Source organism: Callithrix jacchus, chromosome 16 (assembly GCF_049354715.1).
Source record: "Callithrix jacchus isolate 240 chromosome 16, calJac240_pri, whole genome shotgun sequence".
In the NCBI taxonomy this organism is placed as follows: Eukaryota; Metazoa; Chordata; class Mammalia; order Primates; family Cebidae; genus Callithrix; species Callithrix jacchus.
In genome coordinates this window covers 80007564-80034834 of record NC_133517.1, presented here as the reverse complement: position 1 = coordinate 80034834, position 27271 = coordinate 80007564, and the positions used below count along the sequence as shown (strand labels likewise).

The window sequence follows — 27271 nt, the reverse complement described above, 5'->3', positions numbered from 1 at the left end:
GCAGTGGCGTGATCTCGGCTCACTGCAATCTCCGCCTCCTGGGTTCAAGCAATTCTCCTTCCTCAGCCTCCAGAGAGCTGGGATTACAGGCACGCACCACCGTGCCCAATTAATTTTCATATTTTTAGTAGAGAAGAGGTTTCACCATGTTGGTCAGGCTGGTCTTAAACGCCTGACCTTGTGATCTGCCTGTCTCAGCCTCCCTATCATGACATATTTCCGAAACATGACTAAAACAGCATTCCCCTGAAATGTGAATGTGACTTTAATCTGACCATATGCATGGCCCAAAGAGCAGAATTCCAAAGCACCTCAAATTGGAGCCCCCAGGAGTGATAAGTACTACATTTATCTCACTGCCTTCCTCCCTTTGACAGCCCTTCTCCTTGTTAATAAGCATTTTTTAGGTTCTTAACCTTGCAACAAGCCTTGTTTCTCAGATCACTAATGATTACTCCTTCTCTGCAGTGACATGCTCAACAAACACTCCATTTCGGATCCTGAAAAACTTGTAAAAATAAAACAACACCAGATTTTCTCACTGACATCACCCTGCTTCTAGTGACAGATCTGAAATGCCTGTGCATGCTAAATTTGGTGTTAAAGAAAAATTTTAGCTGGTGTTCAAACTGTCAGAAACACTGTGGAGGGCCCTGACTTATAAGAAGATGAGGCTTATTGTTTTGACAATTCTAGTTTTTTCTCCTTCTGTGTCCTATAAGGTTTTAAAAACATGGGTGAAATTAGAGTAAAAGATTTTCCATCTTCCCTTTGAATCAACAATTCCTATTCTTTGGGGAACTCACGTTTTGCTTTATTCTATGATACCCGCTTCCTTTCACCTTGTGAAGACATTTCATCACAGGACTTTATTGTTTCAATTTCAATTAATTTTGTTTTGACAATCTCTTGACACTATTTTATGGTTGACACCCTGGGGTTTGGCGAAATCAGGATTGTGAATTACTGCTCCCTTTGTTCAAAGTAAACAGAGTTGCCCCTTTGAGAAGGCAAAGATAAAAAAGACTAGAAAGGAGTATTTTGAGACTGCAAATTCTCTAAGAGGATCCCAAATTCATTATTAACGCTGCCTTCCTTAATGGAAAATTTAGAAGAGAAAATTATAACTGATGAAGAATGGTTTAAATTCCTGAAAAAAGTTGAAAGGATTCTGGAATTTTTTTCTTTTTAAAGGAAATTTTATTTTTTTCATGACAAAAGTAAAAGAGAAGTAAATGAACATCTCAAATTTTTGAAGCATTATGACAAGGAAATGCTTATATCATTAATCTCAAGGCTCTATGGTATAGTAAAATAATTTTAAACTGCCAACTTGGAACCTTTTAGACAAGAAGTATACGTTAGGGGATTTAAGGGAGGGGCCACTATCCTGGAGACTTGAACACAATCAGATACACACATTCAGATACACAGAAACAGAAGAAACACAAAACTGTGAGTCAAGAAACTTATTTCATTACTCATTCTTCCATTAACAAGTTTTATAACTATGGGCAAGTCAGTGTTTGTCTGTCAAATGAGAAGGTTAGATGATAATGAGGTCCCTTAAAGTCCTAAGTTCCATGCTTTGAAGACTTTTATAGTCTCAGGTTTACAGAGATGAGGAGAGAAACAGGCTTTGGAATTACAAGAATTATAATGATCTTGGATGAAAGCAGGTCATCCTTCATTATGAAACCCTCTTCCGGAATACAATTAAAGATCAGGTGAGGGGAGGAAAGAAATGAGGATAACTAAATTTATTCTGCCTGTACCTGAAGAGAATATTGTGACTCTGGAGATGAATTCACTCTTGCTATTTAGCTTCATATTGAGATAATATATTCATTTTTGTGTCCCCAGTGGAACATGGCTAGAGACAAGAAGAGAAAGGAGATCACCCAAAAGCACACTCAGAAAAACGCTCCATGCTTCCAGGCCCTGGGGGAAGTCTGGTTAATATTCATGTCCAAGTGGCCCTGGAATCAGGGACACAAACATAGAAAATTGTCTGTAGAGACCAGTGACCCTCTAACCATAACAAAGCAAGAGTTAGGAAGATATTTTCCCCATAGTTCAGGACAATGCAGAGTGCAGGCATTTCTAGAGAAGTTATGTTGCTTTCTTTATTCATCCATTCATTCTATCAGTGAGCATTTGTTAAATGTCAGGCTCTGCAAGAGACATGAAGGAAATGCAAAAGTAAAGAAGGAATCATAAGTATCTGCACTTTATAGATGGAGGCATTTTCCCAAGCAGAATAACATGTCAAGTGCAGGGATGGGGAGGTGTATGGTTTGCTGTAGTTGCACAAAGAGAATTCCCATCATCCAGTTTGCAGTGGGTCATCAGAAGGCTTCCTGAAATAGCTGCTATTTAAAGAAAATCTTAAAGTGAGTAAAAATGGGACCAATATTACCCCAGGAAGAAGAAAAGTGAACAGGTGAGCCTCTGCATAGCCAGATCCAAGTACAGTGGAAGGACTGTTAGTAATGAAAACCCTCCTCGTGATTCATTCTCTGCCTCACCCTCTATGAGCCAGGGTGAGGTTAGGATGGATGTGGTGAGTAAGACTGTGTGCCCTGGAGGATTGCTTGTACCTAAGCAAGAAGGAAAGCATATCACTTTTTTCTTTCTCTACCTAAAGAGTGAAAGTGAGTAGTCAAACACATTTCTGAGCTCTGTAACTGCTTTATTTTTCTAAATCCTACTTCTGACATTCTTTTGCTTAAAACCTAATCATCTGGTTTTTCTAGATTTACATAGAATAATGGCTGACTCTTAACTCTAATTCTTTCTAAATATTCACCAAAAACCCACCTGGATAAATAAAAGCAGCAAATAAAATGACCCATAATCTATGCTTCTGCCTATCTAAGGAATAGAAAATAAAATAGTGTCAGCTTAAAACACTGGCAAGTAGGAACATTTTTTTAAAATCCAGTTTAGGGAAAGAGTAAGTCATAGATATCTAAGATGCCAAAGGAATATGGCAAGAGGAGCAGGGGCCATGGAGAAACAGGGAAACAGATTCCAAACAGAATTCCCTCAAAAAGCTAAATCCCTACCATGCAGTGGAAAATACTGGGAACAGATGCAGAATCTGGTAGATCTGAGTACTGGCTAGAAGGAAAAGAAAAGCAGAAAGAAAGGAAATAAATAAAAGGATTTGCATGTTATCAGGACCCAAAGCAGCAATATTGGAACCAATACTTTTGCATGGGAATGGGGCAACTTGAGAAGAAAACATGCCCTATGGGACTTACTTGGTAGTGAAAGTAAAAAAATATATAAAAACAAGAAATTGAGATATCTGGTGTGTGTGTACACGTGTGTGTGTGTGTGTGTGTGTGTGTGTGAGAGAGAGAGAGAGAGAGACAGAAAGTTAGAATCACAAAAAAAATACACAAAATTTTCTACGCACAAAAATAGCCAATATAATTAGAGAAGCTGTCTTTACCATACTAAATAAAAGATGGTAGTCTTGAACTAAGGAAGTTAATAAGTCTGTTAAAACTTTCACTTTTGTGTGCATACAAAAAGTGTACTGGTCCAGAAAATTAGACATTCAAAATAAGTAGAAAAATTAGATAGTATCCATACAAAGTTAGACCAAAAAGAAACAAAGTAAGAATTAAAATGTACCAGCTGTTAAAAATACTCCCCAAAATGTCAACCATGGAGTAAAACAAAACTGTAACATAAGAGCTCCATCTGAATTAAATACCTAAAAACAAGGATTTGCATATGATAAATAAGTACCTCAAATCAGAAATGTAAAACTCATAGCAAATATGAACAAAAACTAGGAAGATATAAAATGACTGAACAAAGAAAATAGTAGAAAAAGTCAAATTTATCCTAGAAGTGAAGACAACATTACAAATTGCCTGAATGAGAAAACAGTGGATTACAATTTAGTAGGGACCATGGAATAGTCAAGAAAATTAAAAAACAAGGCAAAGAATAAAAATAAGAAAAAGGAAAGAATTTTAAATGATCTAGAGAAAGTATTTGGCATAGGCAAAGAAGATACAATATATATATCATTGGAGTCTCAGTGTAGGGTGGAGGGCAAAAAAAACCATAACAGAACAACATTTTAGATCATAATCCAATATTTTTCAGAAATAAAGACCTATTTCCATAAATCAAAAGGATCCATGGTGTATAATGTATAGTGAAAGTTGTCCTCATGGTCTGCAAAGCAAAACAACAAAATAAGTCCCAGGTTATTTATAAAGAAAATCAAATTGGCATAACATTTTCCTACTGCTACATTCAAAGACAGATTACAGTTGAGAAACATATTCAAAAAACTCAAACAAAGAATGTTTAAGCCAAGGATTTCATATCCAGCCAAGCCATCCTTCAAGTATTAGGGTTATAGAAACATATTTTTTTAGATATGCAAGAATCAAGGGATAATGTACATGTACCCTTTATAAGAAAATCTACTAGAGGACAAATTTGTCCAAAGTAGAAGTAACTGAGGAAGCTTCTTTAAAGAGAGAGAAATGAAAAAGAATGGAGAGAGTCAAAATATATGTTAAAGCTCAGAAACCAAACCATAAAACACCAAGAAAGAAAAAGGAGTATGAAGAACATGTTTCACCTGCTAGCATATAGGTAACTTCTAAAACACAAATCAAAGTATTTCTAACTACAAAAGATGCAAGGAAAAGTAAAACAAAGAAAATAATAGACATCGACTGAAATACCACCTAAGTCCTCCTTTACTGATTGAGAGGAAAGTATAAAAGCCCAGCTCTTCTTTTTACTCCAATTCAGGATAACTCTGAAAGGCCATCTGAGCTACAGAGATTTCTACAGGTTGGCTGAGGCCTTTACTGGGTTTGCATCACTGCAAAATTTCAATTTCTTCCCTATCCAACTTCCTTTACCTTCCTTCTACAGGGATTTATTAAAGAGTATCTACTAATAGACACCTAGCATGCTAATCTGCATCTCATAGTTTACTTCCTATAGAATGCAACCTGTGATGGTTGACACGAAGTGGTCTTGCAGATGCTAAAATTAAATTTTGGAGCTGGATCACCTACCAGCTAGCTGGCTGGCAATGAGAACCCCATTACTGATGGCTAATCAAGCATAAAGTAACACTTTCACTAGGATATTCTGGGATGGTGTACTGTTTAATGGGGATGCATTAATTGCTGCAAGGTATCAGCCACTGGGAAAAAATGAAGGAAATAGAAGCTCTAAGGACAGTGGAATTGGGCGACCTGTTGCTAAACTAATGCTAAGCTCGATGGATGCCCTGGGGAATGATAACAACATCATCAAATCGTAATGGATAATCATCAAATAAAATCTAAATATGAATGTCAGAAAGCCTCCTTGATAGCATAACAAAGTTTTCTAATTACCTGCATCAGAAAACTAAGGATTGGTTTTAAGATTTAATAGTAAGAGTAACTGCATTCCAAAGAAGTTTAATCTCTATCATGACAGATGAGGTGGGAAAATCTGAGTTGATGGACCTGAAAATCCTGAATGCCCTAATTCTGCTGAATCCTTTGAGACTGAGAAAGTAGACTACTTCTTCTAATCCTTCTACTCTTGGGTAAGGGAGTGAGTAATCAATCATTAAACAGAATACACACAACTCCTCCCCCACAAAAAGAGAAAAATTGATTAGAGAGACCGCTTCACCATTCCCACAGAAGAGCGCAGCCTCTTCTTGATATAGGTTCCTCTCTTCCACACAATAAGCACCCATTCATAAACTTTCATTATCTCATTTCTTTGCTTTTAAGTCAAAACCTAGAGTTAACTCATAGCCTAACCCAGCCAGGAGGATGTTACGCCTGGAAAAAGATGGAAGATGACTGCACAGCTGCATGAGCTACTCAACATGTACCAGAAGGAACTGGAAGAGCACACAGGAGACTAATTCCAAAAATGTTTTGCCAAGGGCAAAAGAAAGAAACCTGGATAAAAGGAATTTATTAGTATGGAAGTATTTAATAGCCTGGCAAAAGCCCTGGGAAGATGGTACAAACACAATGTAAGGATGGCAACTAGAAGTATGAAAAAAGCAATGGCCCCTGTGTGATGAGAAAGAAATCTCAGAATTTTTGTGCCAGATAGTAGAAGAATAAATTAAAATAATTAAAGAAGTGGGCACATCAGAGTAGATATACTACATAAAGTTAGAAAACTCAACAAATAGTGATATTCCATCAGTGAGGCTAGGGTATACACTATTTGTCAAAGGGCTAAGGAAGGAGCTGGTAAGAGGGGCATCAGTGTCCATTGAGATCTTCATTAATGATGCTTTTTAGTCTAGAGCTGACAGTAGAAGATGCCATTCCCTACCTATGGCTCTCTAATAATAAGCATGGTAAGACTTCAAAACAAAAGACTAAATAGCAATGTGTGGTCTTCATCAGCATCCTGGAGGATGAAGCTATTGTAACAAGTGGTAAGATAGAATTGGTAGCCAAGAAGGGCTGACAAGAAGAGGGTTATGAGATGGTATTCCTAGGGGAAAAATAGATGAGTAGACAATTAGTGAACTGTTCAATGTATGAAGCCAGCAGTAGGTAATTCAGTGGCAGATAATCACAAGGCAGGTCAGAGGGATGTTCTCAGCCCCTAATCCCAAATATAAAAGTCATCATTCCATGCCAGTTTCTTGTCCAAATGAAGTTACAAACCCAGATCCCATGACTGTAATGGAGGACAGGTCCCTAGGAGAAAGGACTCAACAAAACCATGGGAAGGAAAAATGGCAATGATTTCTTCAAATAGTTCTCTTTCTTTCAAATAGGAACCTATTCCTGGGGAGTAGTGGACACTCAAACATTTCAAGGACTGTTGCATGTAGAGATCATGTAATTAGTAATACCCAAAGTATTATTATGCCACCTCCACACTAGAGTCCTGGCCCAGGTCAGCTCACAATGGCTTCATGGAACCAACGGGCAGTCATTTCTCTAATCTCTGAATGTATAATTAAAATAGACATAATTGGTAGTTGCCATAACATCCAGATTAGGTCATTGGCCTACAGCATTAAAGCTACTGTAGTGCAGAAAATAAGTGGAATAGAATAGAAATACCTGAAAACAGAATGATTCAGAAAGGCAAAAAATAAATGAGTGGGGCAGATGGACAAGAGTATACTAGTCAAACAATATCAAGGAAAAGAGAGAGTGCATTCTTGTATCACATAAGAATTTATACTCTAAGCAAAAATGAAAAAGAGAGGTTTTATTGTACTAAAGGCCATACTTTTCTATGGAGACATAACAGATACAAATATTTTTGTATCAAAAACACAGAAACCACCATCATAAAGCAAAAATTACAATGAATATAGAGAGAAATAAACAGAAGCACACTACTATCAGGAGAATTTAAGTCAGCACTCTCAGTCCAAATAATATATTGATTATATATTCATTACATACTTATATTTCTATAAATATCTATATTTATATATGTACATATGATTTACTCCTTGATTAAGGAATATAGAATTTCTCAAATGCACCTAAAACATTCATAAACGTTGACCATACAGTTATTACTCAAAGAAAGCATAAAATACATTCTACAAAGCGGAAATAATATTAACAACAATCTCTGATCACAAAGTGATAAAACTAGAAATTGATAACAAAACAAAATAAAAATTCTACCTGGAAATTAGGGGGGAAAAGAAGATCTTTATCATATTACTCTTGGGTAAAAGGGAAAATGAAAATTAGAATAACAGGTTTTGTAAAAATTAAAGATGGAAACACTCAATATGTCAAAATGTGTAGAATATATTTAAAGCAGTAATAAAATGAAAAAATTATAATTGTAGATATCTTTGTTAATAAAATTTAAAAAGAAATACATTCAAAGAAAAAAGGAAGAAATAAAAAGTCAAGCTAAAAAAAACAAAAAAATTAAAGGAAATAAAAATGAAACTGAGATATTAAAGAGAAAACAACAATCAGCAAAAACAATTAATAAAATGCTGAATCTCTGAAAATTAGAAAAAAACAGACACGTTAACTGAATTGGTCAGGGAGAAACCAAAGAAATACACCAGTAGATGACACGTATTAAGAGGCTTATTTCAGAGAGTTGGCCTATGTGATTGTGGTTGTTGGGTAGGCACATCCAAAACTCAGAGGGCAGGCTGTTAGGAAGGACAGGATGGAATTCTCCTTCAGAGTTGCTGTCTGCAGGCAAAATGTTCTCTTACTTAGGGAAACCTCAGTTCTGCTTTGAAGATTTTTCAACTGATTGAATTGACCCCAAAGATTATCAAGGATAATCTCCCTTACTTAAAGTCAACTGTATCAGTCTCCTCAGGCAGCTATAAGAAAAATACCAGGAGTATATGGCTTAAATAACAGAATTTTATTTTCTTTCTGTTCTGGAGGCTGGAAAGTCCAAGGACAAGGTCCAACAGAGCTTGGTTTCTGGTAAGGGCTCTCGTCTTGGCTTTCAAACGGCTGCCTTCTTGCTGTCTTCATATGGCAGGGAAAGAGGAGAGACAGAGAGGAGAGAGAGGAGAGAAATAGAGGAGAGAGAGGAGAGAAATAGAGAAGAGAGAGAGGGGAGAGCGGAGAGGGGGAAAAGGGAAAGGGGAGGAGCAGGGGGGAGGGGGGGGAACGGGAAGAGGGAGGAGCAGGGGGAGAGGGGAGAGAGGGGAGAGAGGGGAGAGAGGGGGGAGGGGAGAGGGGAGAGGGGAGAGAGACTCTTCTGTGTTTCTTCTTATAAGGACATTGACCCTATAGAATCAGGGACCCATCCTTATGACCTCATATAACCTTAATTACTTCCTCCAGAGGCCCCATCTCCAAACACAGGAACTGGGTGTTATGGCTTCAACATATGAATTTTGGTGAGATGCAATTCAGTCCATACCATCAATTAACTATGGACTTCAATCACATCTACAAGTTATATCCACAGCACCACCTAGGTTGATGTTTGATTGAATAACTAAAAAACAAAGACTATATACCAAAAATAAGTTGATATATAAAACTGATCATCACAATAGCAGATAATCAAATTTGATTCCTAGAAACAGGAATAACAATGAGATTGTAATGTAGCTAGGGAATTTTGATGAACCCCATTCAATTTACCAGAATAACCTCCCCACCCAGCCCCTGACAGCCAATAGTATTCTCTACAGCACAGCCATTCTAATTTCAATGTGCCTGAGAATCACCTGGGGATCTTGCTAAAATGCAGATTTTGATTTAGCAGATTGGGTGGTTTGGAGCCTGAGATGCTGCATTTCTAACATGCTTGCAGATTAAGCTGATGATGCTAGTCTAATGACCCAAGTTTGAAGAGCAAGAGTAAAATTAGATATAATTGTGAGATTCCTGAATGTCCAAATTAGTCTTACTCTACCTTTTCACAAATATTTCCTTTCTATTATGTGTCTAAGAATACCTCAGAATGCTCATTTGTGCCCAGGAACCAACTCCTGGAGGTTGTTGCTGCTGTACCTGAAACATGGAAGCATCCTTTCATCAATATTACATTTAGGCATTAATGGCTCACACCAGATTTAGTCCAGCTTCACAGCTTCTTGGCTTTTAAATTTACTCAAGTAGCTATTTTCTCAGGTCATGAACCTACCATCTGGATGGTTGGGTCAGAACCTCACGGATCCAGAATTTCTCTTCCCCTTTAATCCACCCATTTTGGTTTAGGGCACACTGATTGTATTCCTTCCTATTGCAATGAGCATAACTCAGAGGCCCATTACTCTTTCATTTTATGAGATGTGGTCTGGGCTACCTGTGTACACTACAAGAGATTATAATAACTTTTAATATTGTAGAAAAAGAGTTAGGAACACTATATTTTCATGCCCAGAAGTCACCTTATCTCTTTAGAGAAAATCTGTCTATATTTTTATCTATTTCTATTTTTACCAATGTTTTTAATCTCTTGCTGCATAAGAAAGAATATACAATCTCAAAGGCATTTTGTATTGTTATGGGCTCAATTGTTCCTTATGTTCATGAAGCACTAACCCAGTACCTCAGGATGTGACTGTTTTTGGAGATAGTCTTTAAAGAGATAATGAATAGAAATTAATGTCATGAGGGCATAAGGGTGAGGTCTAATGCAATATTGATATCCTTGTAAGAAGAGTAGGTGAGGACACAGATGTGTATACACACAGTAAATAGCTTATGATTATGCAGTGAAAAGGCAGTTCTCTGCAAGCAAAGGGGAAAGGCCCCAGACAAAATGAAACCTGCCAACACCTTGATCTTGGACTTCTAGAATCCAGAACAATGAAAAAAATGGATTTCTGTTGTGTATGTCACCAAGACTGTGGTATTTTGTTATGGGAGCCTGAGCAAACTAATATATATTATAATAAGTGTTTGTTTCTTATGTTTCTGCAAGTTGGCTGGGATAGTTTTGCTGTTTAGGTGTCTGTGCATAGCCCAGGGGTCAACTGATCTAGGCTAGAAGAGCCTTGATCTCGGTGTCTCAGCATCAGACTGTAAGCCTGCTGGTCAGCCAGGTAGTTCACTACGGACCAGAAGGTTAGCCAAGACATGCTCTTCCCATGAAGATGTCAGAGGCTTAAGAAAACAGCAGAAACCTTCTGTGATGCTTGAGGCCTAGGGTCAGATATGTCATGGGGTCTCTTCCACCAATGTGCCATTGGCCAAAGCAAGTCATATGGTCAAAGTCAAGTTGTGGGAAAATATACTCAGTTCACACCAAGGCCATGGTAAAAGTGTGAACATAGGGGCTAGTAATTCAGTCTACCCAACACCAAGTACTCTGTGAGTTCAGATTAGTTCTCTTGGAAAAAATAAAGCATAGCTTACCAGCTTATCCTTCTTGATAATAAAGTTTTTACATTTGTCTTTTAAATTTGATTTTGACCTCATCAAGAATGGAGGCCATATCTTATTTGTTTTTTAATCCAAAGAGGCTAGCATAGTTCCTGAACACTATCACACTGAGAGGGTTACTATGACACTGTGATAAGAGCATACATTATTGCATCAGCTCCCCAAAGACAAATTCTACCACTTATTGGCTGGGTGATCTCAGGAGACTTACTTAACTTCTCTATGCCCCTTTTAATTGTCTGTAGAATGGCAATAAAATGGCCCAAAGATAATTCTAAGACTTTAAAAAGTTACTATGTATGAAGCCATTGAAACAGTATTTGGTAAATAGGAAGGCCTCACTAAATGTTAAATAATATAAATTGTAATTATGTGGTTACTTATTTTCCTATCCTCTCCTACCCTTTACTCCTCTTTAGACTGTGAGCTCCTTGAGGTCAAATATTTTGTCTAAAGTAGTTTTATATGAGGAACATAGAGTTGGAGTCACTCAAATGAATCTTAATTCTGTTACTAATCAGAAATTATTTAACTTCTTTTAACCTTGGCGTCTACATTCACTTATTCATTCATCAAACATTTATTATCACCCCTGCTAGATTATAGGCTCTATAAAGGCAGGGATGAATGTTTACCTTGCACTTAGTTTCATCCTCAGGGGCCAAATAGTGCCCAATCCACTGTGGGCTTGATAATTGATAAATTTTCAAAAAATGCCTTCATGAATGAATATGCCAGGCACTGGATGTAGCAATCAAGAACAGGATGAGAAATAAAACTTGATGTTATCCTTGCCAGAATTTGTAATCAGGAAACAAAAAGTAATATAGCTTCTCATAGGGTTATAGTGGAACTCAAGGAGATACTGTCTGAAAAATTAAGTAGAGTGCCTGGCACTTGGTAAGATGCTTCGTGGCTGTGACCCCAGCAATGGCTCAATTAAAAGTATAGTATCCCATATTTTAATAAAACATATTACTAGAGTAATGCATCAAAAAGATGTTAGAGATAAAAATGCATTATTTAGTTCCTGTATCCAATTTTAAGCAAATAGTAAATCAAGTAACATTTGTGTAACTTAAGTGAAATTTCCAGGAATTGGTTAATATTGAATTATAATTCAAAGAGTAAATGAGCAGGGAGAAGACAAATGAAAGAATGGATGAAGGAATACACGCAAAGTCACAATAGCCAAATAGAAGAGCAAAGAAAGAGATGGTGTTACATTTTGGATAGCGTTTTTTCAGCTAAAGCTAAATCATTTTCATGATTTGCACGGCCTGCACCACAGCCAGAAACAACTTTCCCCAAAGGGTTCACAGCCTCTGAGAGCAACTATTCTCAGAGGAAGTTAGATGATTCATGAGATGACTCCTAGAGAGGCTGTCAGAAATAAAATTTCTCAGGGAAAAAAAGTCTGACAGAGAAAGAGAGAGAGAAAGAGAAAGAGAGATCAAGGTGACTCATCAGATTTATTTTCTGTTGATCATTCATTTGGTGCTATTTCTAGGCAATATACAGTGTAAAGAGAGGTAAACTGATGTTGAAACGAGAAATTTACAAAACAGTTTGGCTGTGCACACTAAAAGGGAGTTTGTCTCAAGATGGTACAGAAGAAGTTTGGCTTAAATAATCTCTGAGGCTTTGGACTTTCTAGATTCTTCCTCTTGGCAAAATTGCCATAGCTGCACATTTTGAGGAGCTCTGTGACATCTCTTATTGAATCACCCAGTAGATTTTTAACAGCATCACAATTTACTCCTGAGTGGTTAAGATTGCTTCTCTTATCCTGGTGTGAACCATTAAAACTAATAAAATTTTATCTGGCTGAGAGAATCATAGAATTATAACATTTCAGAGTTGGAAAGGTCTTAAAGGTCACAGACTTTTTGTTCTGCATTGAGTGTTGGGAGGAGTGAGAAATTTTATGCATTTCTGAATGTGTGAGACTATTATGACAGCCCAAGAGAACAGATTTAAGATGAAGATGACGTTTACTAGCCAGGCGATTAATTGATTAAATTAAATATTAAGAGCATTATAATGAGTGAGCTATGAGCTGACTTTAGCAGCAGACATTTTAGAAAATGCTTGTCTTAGTTATATACTAGAATTATTGGCACTTTTCCTGCAACTGTTTTACAGGGCTCAAGTAAAGTACTTGCTAAGAGTGGATCCAAGATCTTACATTTACTTCCAAGGCCAGCCTTTTCCAAAAAATGTTATTAAGGTTAAGACTTTTTTTTTTTTTTTTTAGGGTTGAATGCTGAGATCTCTTCCCACCCATACAAAGCCCAGACCAGGCACTGAATGTGAAAGCATGTCTATGTGTTTCTGGCTCCTGTAAAACACTAATTTCTCTAAAGGTTTAAAGCTTCAGAAATCTCACTTTGCAATAAGCCACTGCTAGAGTCAGGTGAGGTCAAGGTTAATGTGCAGAGGGTATGCATTTATTAAATCAGGATTTATTGAATAACTAGCATAGGTTAGTCCCTGCAATACAGACATGAATAATATTATCGCTGGTATAGAAATATGAACAATGGGGTCTCAGCAAGGAAAATGACTAAGGGTACCTGTGGGAGAAACAGAGAAAAGCAGTCTTGAACAATCTTGAAGGATGAAAGAACGATTTCCAGGTGGGGAAGTAGGGAATGATATTCCAAGCAGATCTTTATTATTATCATTAACAGCTAGCATTTACTGAGTGCTTTCTATGGGCTACATGCTGTGCTAAAGGCTTTATGTGCATTTGTTTGGTTCATCCTACAACCCCATGAGGTAAATACTATTTTTTACAGTCTTTTAATAGATGAGGGAATGGAAAATTCAAAAGTTTGAGTCCTATACTCAAGCTCCTATAGCTAGTGGTCCTCTGACCCCATACAAAATATAACTTAAAACTGTCATATTCCATGTTTTGATATGAAGTTTGCTCAACAATAAAATGATCGTTCAGTTTCCCAAGTTTATTATTAATTATTGGCATTGTCTTGATACTTAATAATTTAATTTTGGGTATTACAAATTTTAAAAGTACATCAATTTATCAGTTGGTATCTTCTGGACGAACTACATTTCTGGTCTGAACAGCCAAGCACCAGAAGCTGAACTGGGATTGCAGCTAGATAGTGAGAGCTGAAGTAACTCTTAATTGGAGACTTCAGTGGAATTTCAAAGGCAGTCATGAAACATATGGTCTGAAGCCAGGTTCTATATCAAGTCAAGGCAAGAACTGAAAAGAAAGCCAATGTAGAAAGCTACAAGTCCAATAATTTCAAACAAGAAATATCAAAGGAGGTGTCAATGGTTTTAAAAAGTAAAGTAAAAAAAGAATACCTTGAACCTCTTAGCACGCAACTCAGTTTTGTATCTCATTCCTATGGCCAAGGACAAAGATGTCACCTGTTAATGGACAATGTTACCTCAATGCTTTCCCAGAGGAGAGAACAGACAAGGAGTTGGCAACTTATTTCTGAGGCTTTTATTAGCACCAAAATTTTTGTCTGTACATTTGGTAATATAACTGGTCTAATTGCTCAATATTAAGGCGTGTTTAGATAGAAGTGCATGTAGAAGGGAATAGTGTCTGTTCTGTGCTCTGTGCAGTGCATGGGTGATACTGACCTTGCTTACTCAGGAAATATCCACTGATACTCACCTCCCATGGTCTCTACGTGATTTGGTAATTAATGGAAAGCCATATATAGGCATTAGGCACAAACCAATTGTTTAATGGCTTTCATTCACTCATCCAGCAAATATTTCTGGTGTGTCTTCTATGTGCCTGGTATTATTTAGGGACAAAGGAAACAGTGATAAGGAGAATAGACAAACGGCCTGTTCTTAAGCAATTTGTTTTCATTCTAGTGAAGGAATTAAACAGTAGCCTTATATACAAATACACGATAGTTGAAATTATGTGATGGTACAATAAGGGACACTACCAGGATGATGGTGTAGATGGTTATTAAGGAGAGGGATGGCGTGTGCTTCTTTGGATGAAGTAGTCAGGGGCAGTCTCTCTGGCACTTGAACTGATCCTGCAAGGATGAAAGCCTGGCCATCATGCAAAAGGACAGGGAAAGAAAGTTCCTGGCAGAAGTGACAGAAAGAACAAAGGCTTTGGGTGGTAGAAAGCTTAGTATTCAAATAACAGACTTGATTAGGGGAAGTTGCAAAGGCCATGGAGCTCCTTACAGAACTTCACCATGTTAGAGAGCAAAAGGGCTTACCAGGCTACGAGCTTACAGAAGGCAGTGAGACTACGGATCAGAAACTTTCTAGGCAGTTAGACTGTTTTGGAAGCTAAAATGAAGCATTCAGATGGCTGCTAAGCTAAGCTTTGCCCCTCCACTTCAGTGTTAGCATGTTTATTCCTATAAAATTTGTTTGATTTTCCTAAATAAAGAGTAGCAGTGGTTAAGAGATGGTGTCTGGAATCAGATAGGCTAGCTTTTTATTCCATTTCTGTGCTAGATATAGATGTATCATCTTGGACAATTTATTTAACATAGCTGAGTCTTCTTCCGATTTATTCCAGAGACTTCTGTAAACTGCCTTGCATTTGGCTTGGCTTCACCTCTGACTCCAGTTCTAGTTACAGCAAAGAGTACTTATGGTCTTTGACTCACTGTCAGCTTCCCGCCTTAAGCAAGAACCATCTCTTCTTCATTTGCAGCCCCAGGTCTTATCTAACACAGTGGCTTGGTGAACTGAGTAAAGCATGCTCTGCCCTCATGTGCAGCCTCAAAGCGATGAAAAGTTAATGTCTCCAGGGCATGTCTGAGTGGAGAAACCTGAGAATCCTAAACCCCCAGATCCTCCTGAGCACTCCAGGCTGGCAAAAGGACACCACTGTCTCCTTAGCCAAAGAAAAACTTCCAATTGCCTACACACCTTGAAAAAGCCTCGCCTGAAGAGGATGCCTTACAAAGTGATACTTTTTCTTCTCAAGATCCACCACTACTCACTCTTTTTCACCAATACCAATAATTGGGTCTCTTCTCAGCATAGTCTGAACAAGGATCCAGGATGTACAGTCCTGGCAAAGAGATCTGGAACCAGTCCTAATCTATTGCTGGGATGGTTCCTTGAAGGCTGTACACAGTAACGGTGTAGAGTAAATCAAGTGGAGATGTCAGAACTGCCTAGACAGAACACTGAAGGAGCCAAAAGGCTAAAGGAAGTGAAAACATTAGAATGGATTTATTATGCAAGAACAGAAAACCCCGCTAACTGCCTGTTCACTAGAAGGACCTATAGAAACTCCTTACTAAGGCCATGAAGGCTCTGCTGAAGATGAACAGATTTGGGAAGCCCAATGGAGGCTTCCATCTGTTGGTGTGGCAGTAGAATCTGCTCTCTTGGCACTGGGCTGCTTTGTACTGGTGTGTTTATAAAATGATCCCAGAATAACAAAGGTCCACAGGCAGCACTTAGTCTTCAGAAGAAAAGTAGATGTGACTATCATAATGGAAAGAGTCAGGTAGAAATCAAGAAGCCTTGACCTGAAGGGATCTATGGTAATGAATCATAGATTAAAATATTCCAGGGGACAAGACAGATAGACAGCCCACAAGAGTGCTATTCAATTTGAGTTAACATAATTCCCTCCCTTCCCTGACATGCTCAAAATTGAGAACCGGCCAATATCAGCTAACCCAATGAAAAACTGTAGTCCTTCACCAAATTTCCAGATGTAAATTAGTTTACAGACCTAGAGTTATCGATCAAAGGGCAGGCTTGTTTTCTTTGAAGAAGGACTCTACAATATCATCAATTGTATATAAATGAAATATCTCCCCAAATAAATGTTCTTGAGTAGCTGTGCAAGAGGAAAATGGAACTCCTAGACCCGCCAAGGATAGTTGAATACAGGGTCTGAGTTGATACCATCTAGGGTCCCAAAATAACATCCAGGAGCTCCAGTGGCATGGAGGCTTATGGAGTCTAAGTAATAAACAGATTTCAATACAAGTTCATTCTACAGATGGTTGAGTCCATAGGTTTACTTCCCAATTCCCAAGTATATAATTGGGATAGATAAACTAAACAGTTGGCAGATGTTATTATTCACTGACCTATGGAATATAAGTCAAAATTATAGGAAATTCATCAGATTGCCTCTACCCTTTCCAAGATAATTAAGCACAGATAATAATGCATTCCAGAAGGAATTCTGGAGATTAGCTCTACTACCAAAGACATGCAGGATGCAGGGAGGGTAGTTCCTACATATCCTTATTCAATTCACTTGTATGAGTCCAGAAATTATGAAACCTGTGAGTTGTGGCAGAAGACAGTGGAATCCTATAAACTTCACCAAGCGTTATGATCACCCTCACAGCTCCTCTGCTGGATGTAAAATCCTTATGAAACAGATCAACAGACACTTTGGTACTGGGTCTGAGACTACCAACTTAGTGAATGTGTTCTCTAATTGTAACACAAAGAAGGATCAAAGGCAGTTTTCTCTTTTGTAGGAAGGACAACATTATATATTCACTTTATTTTTCCAGGGTTATATAAGTCTCCTGCAGTCAGTCACAATGTAATCAGCAGGAACCTTTGTCACATTAGCATTCCTCAGAACACCATTCAGATCTACAATATTGATATCACTCATGTTAATAAGATCTGGTGAAGAGGAAGTAGTAAGCACTCTAGATCTTTGGCAAGATAAATACATGTCAGAGGACTTGAGATAAACCACATGAAAAATTAGTTGCTCACCAAGTTAGTGATGTTTTTAGGGGTCCAATGGTCTAAGACAGGCTGGGACATCCCCTCTAAGGATGAGCAGTTTTTATATCTTGTACCTTTTACTATCCAGAAGGAGCCATGGCACTTAGTGTGTCACTGTGGATTTTGAAGGCTACATACTGACTGCATTTGGAAATTGTTCTTCTTTGGGTTTATCTGGAGACTGAAAAGACTGACAGTTTTGACTGAGGCCCAGAGCAGCAGGTCTTGTTTGTGGTATCATCTCCCTTGTAATGTGGGTCACATGACCTAGCAGAGCTAATGATGCCCTCTGATAGCTAAATATGCCATCTGGAATCTCTGACAAACCTCAACAGAAGAGACACATAGATGCCTTCCATGGCAGAGAAGGACTTCCTATTTAAAAGGTACCACCTGGAATGCTGCTGGACCCTGGTAAAGACTGAGTACCTAACAACAGGCAACCTGGTAAGTGAAGCCATCAAACATGAGCTAGGTATTATCAGATTCTCTAAATCCCAACATTGGACATGTGCAGCAGCAATGTATTAGACACTGGACAATAGAAATGATCTATTCAGGATCAGACCCAAGCAGGAGATATAAGTAAATTACATGAAGATGTGCCTCAACATATTAGTGATGCTTTTTCTGAAGTCCATGACTATGGCCCCACATGATAAGAGGTTTCCTATGACTACATGGTGAAGGCAGAAAAAAACTGAGAGCTGGTCCACAATATGTTGGGGTTTTTTTCCTCTTGCTATGCTGATTTGAGCTGAAAATGGACTGCTACCTCAGTACTGCCCCATATAGACTTGGCACTAAAAGACAATAGTGAGGATAAATCCTCTACATGGTAAGAGTGAGCATGTAGGAATGGAGAAGTACCTCAAAATAACAATAGACACAGATCTTTGAGCACTGCTAAAAGGCATGGATGCTTGGTCATCGGCTACGAAAGAGAAAGATTAGATCAGAGATGGGGATTTGGGAAAGAAGTATGTAGATGTACCCATAGAAGTGTTCAAAAACCATGGTCATCTTTTTATCTAATGTTAATAATATCCACCAGAGACCATCCATTGCAAAGGACGTATTTAACTGTGTGGACCAGATGATGTATCCACTGGTTGTCAGACAGCCTTTACCCTTAGCCACTCTTGTGACTGTGCAATAGGGTCATGAACTGTGAAGCTATGGTGACAGAAGTGAAGGCTATACATAAGCTCAAAGTTTGGGGTGCCTCTAATCAAGACTAGACTAGCTTTTGATGCTGTTCAATGTACAAACTGCCAGCAAAAGACCAACACTTTGTCCCTTTATATAGCACCAACACCCAAAGAGATCTTCCATCACTTTGTGGCAACTTATATCACACCTCTTTCATTTTAGAGGGGGTATCAATTCATCCTTAAATAAACTGACACTTATTCCAGATATGTCTTAACCTTCCCTGCCTGCCATATTTCTCTCAGGACCATCACCCAAGGGCTTTCTGAATGCCTGATTTATAGACATGGAATTCCATTCAGCATTATCCATTAAAGAGATGCACTTTACAGCATAGAAGTTATAACAGTCGACCACTGGCCATGAAATCTTATCATACGGCCCATCACTCAGAAGCAGTCAGACCAATATAATGATGGGAAGACCTATTAAAGGCTCAGCTAAGTCATCTGCTTGGGGACAATACTTTGTCCTCAGGGAGGAGATAAATGCTTTAAACTGACAGCTGGTATACCTCTGCTCTGCACAACTGAAAATGGGATCATCGTTAACATTGCTTTCATGTGTAGCCAAATATATATATATTTTTACTAGGAGAAGATGCCATGTCTGTTTCAGCTATTCATACTGAATCCCTAGTATCTGGAAGAATGTGTGGCAACTAGAAGACACTTAAAAAATATCACTGACGCAATGTATATACAACATATAGTATACTGAACACTTAATAAGAGGTTATTATCAAGATTATGATTATTCATATATTGTGTGTCACAGATGAAGACATATTTAGTCCACTTATCTCTGTTTTGACCGTGATGCCACCTTAAAAGCCTCCTTGTTCATATTTTTGTTCCAAGTAAATTAGCCTAGGAAAGACAGCTGCTGTTGCTCTTCTCAGCCTCTCACAGCTGCACTGATCGATACGGAATTGGGCTTGGGAGGCCATTATGGAGCTTCCTGCATTCCACCCTGCTTGTGGTCTCAAAACTTGGATTCACCAGTCAGTCCTTGCCTGGGCCCTTGCTGACATCCAAACATGAGAGAATCTTCAATATGCATGAACACTGCAATTACACAGACTTAAACTTCTTCCTTCTGAGATAATTACAGACAGAAACTATGTTTCTCAAGCAAATCAGAGTGTACAGATACAGGGAAGGGTGTCTTGGTGGGCATAAGGGATCTCAGACTTATTCTGGCTACATGCCCCAAATCAGCAATATAATGAGCCCTTTGCCTTAGCAGAGAGAAGCTTCCTGTCAGAATCCTTATGGGAAATGGGTACAAGCAATTCCCACCCTCAGGAACAGGAATCCTACTAGCAGTTTGTTCTGTTTAAAAGAAAAACAGAAAACAGAAAAAGAGCTGATGTGGCTTCATCAAGACCTATATCCTGGACTTCATTAAAAAAGTAATTGAAACAATTCCTGATTTGTGGCCTGAAGGGGTTTCGCAGTCTTCTTATTCCATCTTGCACAGAAGTTCTGAGCTCAGAAACAATAAGAAAAATAAATCTAATGAATAAAATATTGACGGGGTTGCAACTTTTGAGAGCCAAAAACAAAAGAAAAATCACTTCCTCAGCTTGTTTGGGTTTGAGGGATTTGGATTCAACTTACAAACATCTTTGAGTAATGCACCTCCTTTGAGTAATGACCCTCTTTCTTTCTACTCTAATCCCATAGTTTGTACTTGATGGTCAGTTCATTTGCAGCCTAGTCTGGAAAATCAGTGTTGTCATAGACAAGGTGAGGTAAGATGCAAGTTGGGACACTAAGACATCTTTTGTAGGGAGGTGAGAAAACAGATTTCAGTAGCATCAATGTCACAAAGATGTAGGAGGACATGGGCGGGGATGTCTCAGACACAAACTCGAAAGGCCTCAAGACCTGAGAGAATTCAGGCAACTGTCAGTGTCTATCTGAACTGTGGCACACAGGGATGAAGATCCCAGCAGTGAATGATATCTGGAAGAAGTGAAGAGCAATTGACGCTCAGTTTGTTCATGTGGATTTCTCACAATTAGGTAGACATATAAGGGAGCAGAATTCAGCTTTGGAACAGCTTTATACCAGACTTACTCTGGCTACATGCCCAAAATCAGCAGTACAACGAGCCCTTTGCCTTAGCAGAGAGAAGCTTCCTGTCAGAATCCTTATCGGAAATCCTTGTAAGAGCCAGGCATTCAGAGCAATACCCTAAGCTGGACTCGGTGTGTAACCAGGGACGCTAAGCAGAAACTATGAAGGTGGAAATAAAAACAAAGAAGTTCTTACCCTTGGCTGGGACCCATATATAAGTGGAAGGAAAAGGGCTTCCACTGTTTAGGGCTCCAGAGAGGCTCATTTTTGGTACATGGAGTCCTGAGACAAGTTGGCATTAAGGTAGCTAAGAGGGCATACGGCATAGCCCAGGCACTGGATTTAGGGTCTGAGACATGAGACTTAGTTTCAAGGGCCACTGGATGCAAGAGAGAGAGGGTGAGGCTTCCAGCATACTTCTTGCTCTCATTAGGATTGTTTCAGGATCCAAGATGAGCATTGATTCACAAATGGGGCCTGGCTGCTCTTGTTTATGGAGAGCATAGTATATACCAGGCATATGATGAGATAAATCCATTATCTCATTTGTTTCCAGGAAATGCAAGTGGGAAGCTAAAGAAGATTACAACATTTCTGGCAGTCAAGATTTGGAAAGTAACCTACTAAGTGGCTACAATATTTTCAAGACACTAGTATATCAGAATAATTTTCACCTAATTAAGAGAATGAAAATTTTCTTTATTCAACCAAATAGTGAGTTAATATGTAGGAAATACATTTTCTGGATCAAACAATAGAAAACAATGGCATTGAGATGTATATCAGCGCTCTCATAATGGCAGACCTGTCATGTGCAATTATGTGTTATTTTCTTTGTTCACTCCATCTGAATGAGCAATAAAACTAGCTTGGGGAAGAATAGTTTCTTCTCTGATCATTGTCTTTCTTTAGGACTTCTTATTGCTCTCAGACATGCTACTTGTGATTTTCAGTTAAACTTGACATATTAGCTTTGCTAATAGTTTAAACTTACTAAATTTGTTCGTGTCCTCTTTCCTGTGTGTCCTTCCTCTCTTTTACCCTGTGAAGTAAGTACCACAAGAGAATATTGTCTGAAATAAATGGCACACAATCCTTGGAGGATAGATTTCCATGCTATTATAGAGTGAATGCCTTCCATAGTGAAAGGCTTATATTTAATATGTGAATTGTGCCAGAGGTGATTCAGCCAGGTAAAATGCTGATATTATCTAGAAAACAAGGGAGTATCCATCTTCCATTGAGCTGTGTGTTCTGGTTTGGGTTTTTGTTGATATAGTTTTGATGCCAAAGCAGGAAAAAATGTTTCCTGATAAAGAGTGGAACCCAAACTCCTTGGTGCCATTGTTCATTACTGCCTAATCAGACAGAGATAATATGATATAATGTGACAGTTGAAAAAGTTGTGTGCTCCTCACCCACTAAGCACATGTATTCTTTTGAAAAATCCTGGTGAAAGCTCGCACTCTGAGCCCTGAAACCAAATTTTGCTAAAGTTCTATGATTCCCCACGGTCCCCTGATGAAGTAAAATATACTGTGTATAAACTGTAAGCCAGGATTCTACTGTGGAAATCTGAGGTCTAAATATAAGTAATCTACATTACTGTGTCTGTAGAAGTTTACCCTGTGACACCTGCATTTAATATATTGTGACAATAGGTGCAATTTGTTCAGAGAATGACCTTCAACTTTCCTAGAAGATAAATGCCTGATTGTAGGTCATCTACTTGTGTCCTTGGATGCAGAGGGCAGAGGTGGGAATGCTAATGCAAATGTTAATCATACCCTTTCTATTGTTTTATTAAGACTATGCATTATTAAATGGGACCTTCTTTACTCTTCATGGTTCAATAAGAGTAACATTCTTGGGTTCCTCTGCATCCTCACTAATTTTTCCTAACGGAAAGAGGATTAAATCATCTGAATAGTAAATTTAGGAATAAAAACTGGTCATGTTAGACTGAGTCCCTTCCCTTTGCTTCTTCTTCTTTGGATCTACCTGATTTTAGGAAAATATACTCTATTCTGTTCTTGGTCACACAAAGGGCTTCGCAGTAGCAACCTTGTCCTTTTGTAGTAGAAAAATCAGTACTTGACCAGTGCTACTTGACACTGAATGAATAAGTCTGTGGCTACATATTAGGAAGCCCATTGTTTTCTCCTGCCTAAGCCTCAATTTCCAATAATTCCAAAAGTAATGAAATAGGAATTTTAATCTTTGTCTGCTTAAATTTTTGTGTCTCCCAGTGAATTCAGAACTCTGGCAAGAAACAGGATAACATATTCTATTAGGTTAGCTAAAACCCCAACATATGCCATCAGTAATTTTCTTTTTTTTTTTTTTGAGACGGAGTTTCACTCTTGTTAGCCAGACTGGAGTGCAATGGTGCGACCTTGGCTCACCGCAACCTCCGCCTCCTGGGTTCAGGCAATTCTCCTGCCTCAGTCTCCTGAGTAGCTGGGATTACAGGCATGCGCCACCATGCCCAGCTAATTTTTTGTATCTTTAGTAGAGACGAGGTTTCACCATGTTGACCAGGATGGTCTCGATCTCTTGACCTTGTGATCCACCCGCCTCGGCCTCCCAAAGTGCTGGGATTACAGGCTTGAGCCACCGTGCCCGGCCCGCCATCAGTAATTTTCATGTTATACAGGTTTGTTGATTTGTGCCCCTTAGTTAACATCTAAACAGCACCATAAAGATGATTTTAAAGAGTGATAATTATATTTCTAATGATGTAGTCCTATTATGACCTCTCCCCTCATAATATCTCCTTATTTTTATCTAGCCATAAGGTATCTTTTATAGACACCTTTGAGATATGACTGATGTGTGATCAAGGAGTAATTCTAAGATTATAGAGTTTGGCCAAGGGAAATTTTTAGAAAATAATCAAAGTGTACCCTACTTCATTTCAAAGTAAAATTTCGACAGTTTTTTTAAGCTATGAAGTTTTATAAAATGAAAGGTAAAACTTCTAAGAAGAAATTAGATATTTTATTTCAGAAACTAGAAGCCTTGGGGCAGGGTTAGGGAGGGAAGCTGAAACATAAAGTAAACATTCTGGAGTGAAAATCCTCCCACATCTAATTTGACAAGGTTTAAAAACACACATTTGGCACTCAGTGTGTATGGACAAAAGCAAAATCAGGCTTTCACCCAGGTTTGAGGTAGATAAAGCAGCAAAGATCAGGAATCCAAAAGTGGATCACCAAGTTTTCAGAGGCTTTATTTTTCTCAGCAGCATTTCTAATGGCTCCTTGCCTCTTTCTTTAGAAGAATCAAGTTAGGTAACTAAAATTATATGTTTTGAGGATCTATTTCAAAGAAAGCCTTTGGCTCTCCATACATGTGGATTTAAGACATGTCATTAACATTTATACTAAAATATATCCCATTAGGATAGAAATCACACAGCTTTTATGGGTGAACTTTGAGGTTTTCTCAAATGAAATGTAGCTTTTTTTAAAAGAGTTCATCATTACTAGAATTCCATGTTTGAATCCAAATCATTTTCCAAAAGTAGTTTATCTTGACAGACATCCTTTAAAATATTTCCTTGTGAATGGTCTAATATCCAGAATCTATAAAAACTTAAACAATTGAACAAGCAAAAAATAATCCCACTACAGAATGGCCAAAGGACACAAACAAACACTTCTCAAAAAAGACATACAAGCAGCCAACAAACCAAAAAAAAAAAAAAAATGCTCTGCATCATCAATCATCAGAGAAATGCAAAACCACAATGTGGTATCATCTCATATTGGTCATAATGGTTTTATTAAAAAGTCAAAAAACCAGAGATGATGGCAAGACTATACAGAAAAGGGAAAGCTTTTCTTATACACCATTTGTTGGAATGTAAATTAGTTCAGATTCTGTGGAAGGTAGTTTAGAGATATCTCAAAGAACTTAAAACAGAACTAATATTTGACTCAAGAGTCCCATTACTGGGTATATATCCAAAAGAGAACAAATCATTCTACCAGAAAGACACAAACACTCATATGTTCATTGCAGCACTATTAACAACAGGAAAGACATAGAATCAACCTAGATTCTCATCAACAGTGGACTGGAGGAAGAAAGTGTGGTGCATTTACATTATGGAATACTACACAGCCATAAAAAAGAATGAAATCATGTCCTTCACAGCAACATAGATGTAACTAGAGGCCATTATTTTAAGTGAATTAATGCAGAAACATAAAACCAAATACTGCGTGTTCTCACTTATAAGTGGGAGCTAAAAGTTGGGTACTCATGGATCTAAAGATGGCAACAACAGAAACTGGGTACCTCTAGAGAGTCAAGAAAGAGAGAGGGAAAAGGGCTGAAAAACTAGCTATGGTGTGCTATGCTCAGTACCTGGATGACAGGATCATTCATAACCCAAACTTTAGTATCATTCATTATACCTGAATAACATACCTGTACATATACCCACTGAATCTAAAATAAAAGTTTAAAAAAAAAATCCTCAAGGTGAAATACAAATTTAAAATATCACACAAATTTAAAATATCACTTTAGTATCACATGTAATTTACAATATATAATGTTAACAATATAAGCAGTTCTCAAAGTAAACAAAACTTTGGTGGATAAGACAAAATTTGTGATTCAGGGTAGTAAGAAGCATAGCCTTGTAGTAACATCTCACTTTTAGAAATAGTGTATTTTTTTAAATAAAACATTTTCAATAAAGACATGTTATAAAAGTTTTTAAAACATATTTCATGATATAAAAGGATACATGCCAAAGTGTTCCCATGAATTGATCCATCAGTGAGCTGAGACTGAAACAAAATGGTGGGGAGATTTTTAGAAATTTTCTTTTAGTTAAAAATGTATAGAATCATATTTTTCCAAAAGTTCACACACTAATTTCTATTTTGGAAGCAATTCAAAGATTCCTAAGAGTTTTAAATGTGTTGTTATTGTACACTATATAAAAGAAATGAATGTTAATCCCTAAATTGTCATTTCCCACATTTAACTAACATAGGTACACAATCTCTTACCTGAAATTCTTGGGCAACTGCATTTCAGAATTTGGAAATTTGGGGCTTTTGGCTAGTATATTAGGCCTTTTCACACTGCTATAAAGATACTACCTGAGGCAGGGTAATTTATAAACAAAAGAGCTTTAATCGACTCATAGTTTCACATGGCTGGAGAAGCCTCAGGAAACTTACAACCACAGCAGAAGGCAAAGAGGAAGCAAGGCACATCTTACATGGCATCAGGAGAGAGAGAGCCAGCAATGCAGACATGCCACACTTTTAAACATCTCTCATGGTAACTCACTCAGTATCATGAGAACTGCATGGGGGAACCTGCCCCCACAATCTACCTCCCACCAGCTCCCTCTCTCAACACATGGGGATTACAATTCGATATGAGATTTGGGTGGGGACACAGAGCCAAACCATATCAACTAGAAATATGGTACATGAACTGAATGATATAAAACTATTCCATCAGAGCCTAGAATAAAACCCTATAATTAAACATATTCTTGTTTCCACAGTGAAACACAAAATTCAAAATGCTTGCAATTAAGACAACAATAACATTCATACTATGTGTGATACATAAATGTTCTAAATAACCTCAGATGAGGTTTTGCCACCATATGAGTTACAAAACAACTTTGGGTTTTTCATAATTTGGGGATTTCAGAATTATAAAGAAGAGATTATTGTCTTGTAATGATAAGTATTAACAATAATTATGCCAAGCATTTATATATATTATTTCATTTCAGCAACCCTCTCAGGATTAGTTCCTCTATTAGTTCCTCTCAGCAACCCTCTTAGGATACAGCTATCACAGTTTCTACTTAAATATAAAGAAACAGAGATATGCTAGCTATTAAGGATAGAACCAGGATTTGAATCCAGGCATTCTGGAATGAGAGCCCATGGTTTTAACTACTGTACTTTACTATCTTCCTTTCTAAAGGAAGTGTTGGCCTCAACAAAGAATCTGACCCCAAATATCATTGGTGTTGCCGCCAGAAATGACCGCAGCCAATGGCTGTAAACCTGAACGATAACTACATCACATTTTCTCCTGAGACTAAGTCCCCTGCCAACTCTGCCCTCATCTCCCCTGTGCCTACAGCTAAACTTGGCATCCAGTGCACCCTGACTACTATTGATAGCCTAACCAATGCTTCTTTAGGTCCTCACCCAGAGGTGAGGCCAAGGCAGAAGAAGGAGGAAAGTGCAGAGTCCATTTATGCTCAATTGCAGAATTGCTCCCATCTCTCCCACCCACTTGTGTAGTTCAATATCCCATCATGGATGAATGGTGGGGATGTGTTTGAGCCCATGCCTCTTCAGG

General features: G+C 38.0%; 1 long non-coding RNA gene across 15 annotated transcripts in view; it reads right to left on the bottom strand.

Moving 5' to 3' along the window:
* Positions 1-27271, bottom strand: part of LOC103788644 (uncharacterized) — a 469911-nt gene that overhangs the window by 327915 nt on the left and 114725 nt on the right. The window contains exon 7 of one of the 15 annotated variants that reach the window (XR_013528151.1): positions 8699-25719. The exons of the other annotated variants lie outside the window; for them this stretch is intronic. This is a non-coding gene — a long non-coding RNA (uncharacterized LOC103788644). Of the gene's footprint in view, positions 1-8698; positions 25720-27271 lie in introns of those variants that run through there. 15 annotated transcript variants of the gene reach the window in all.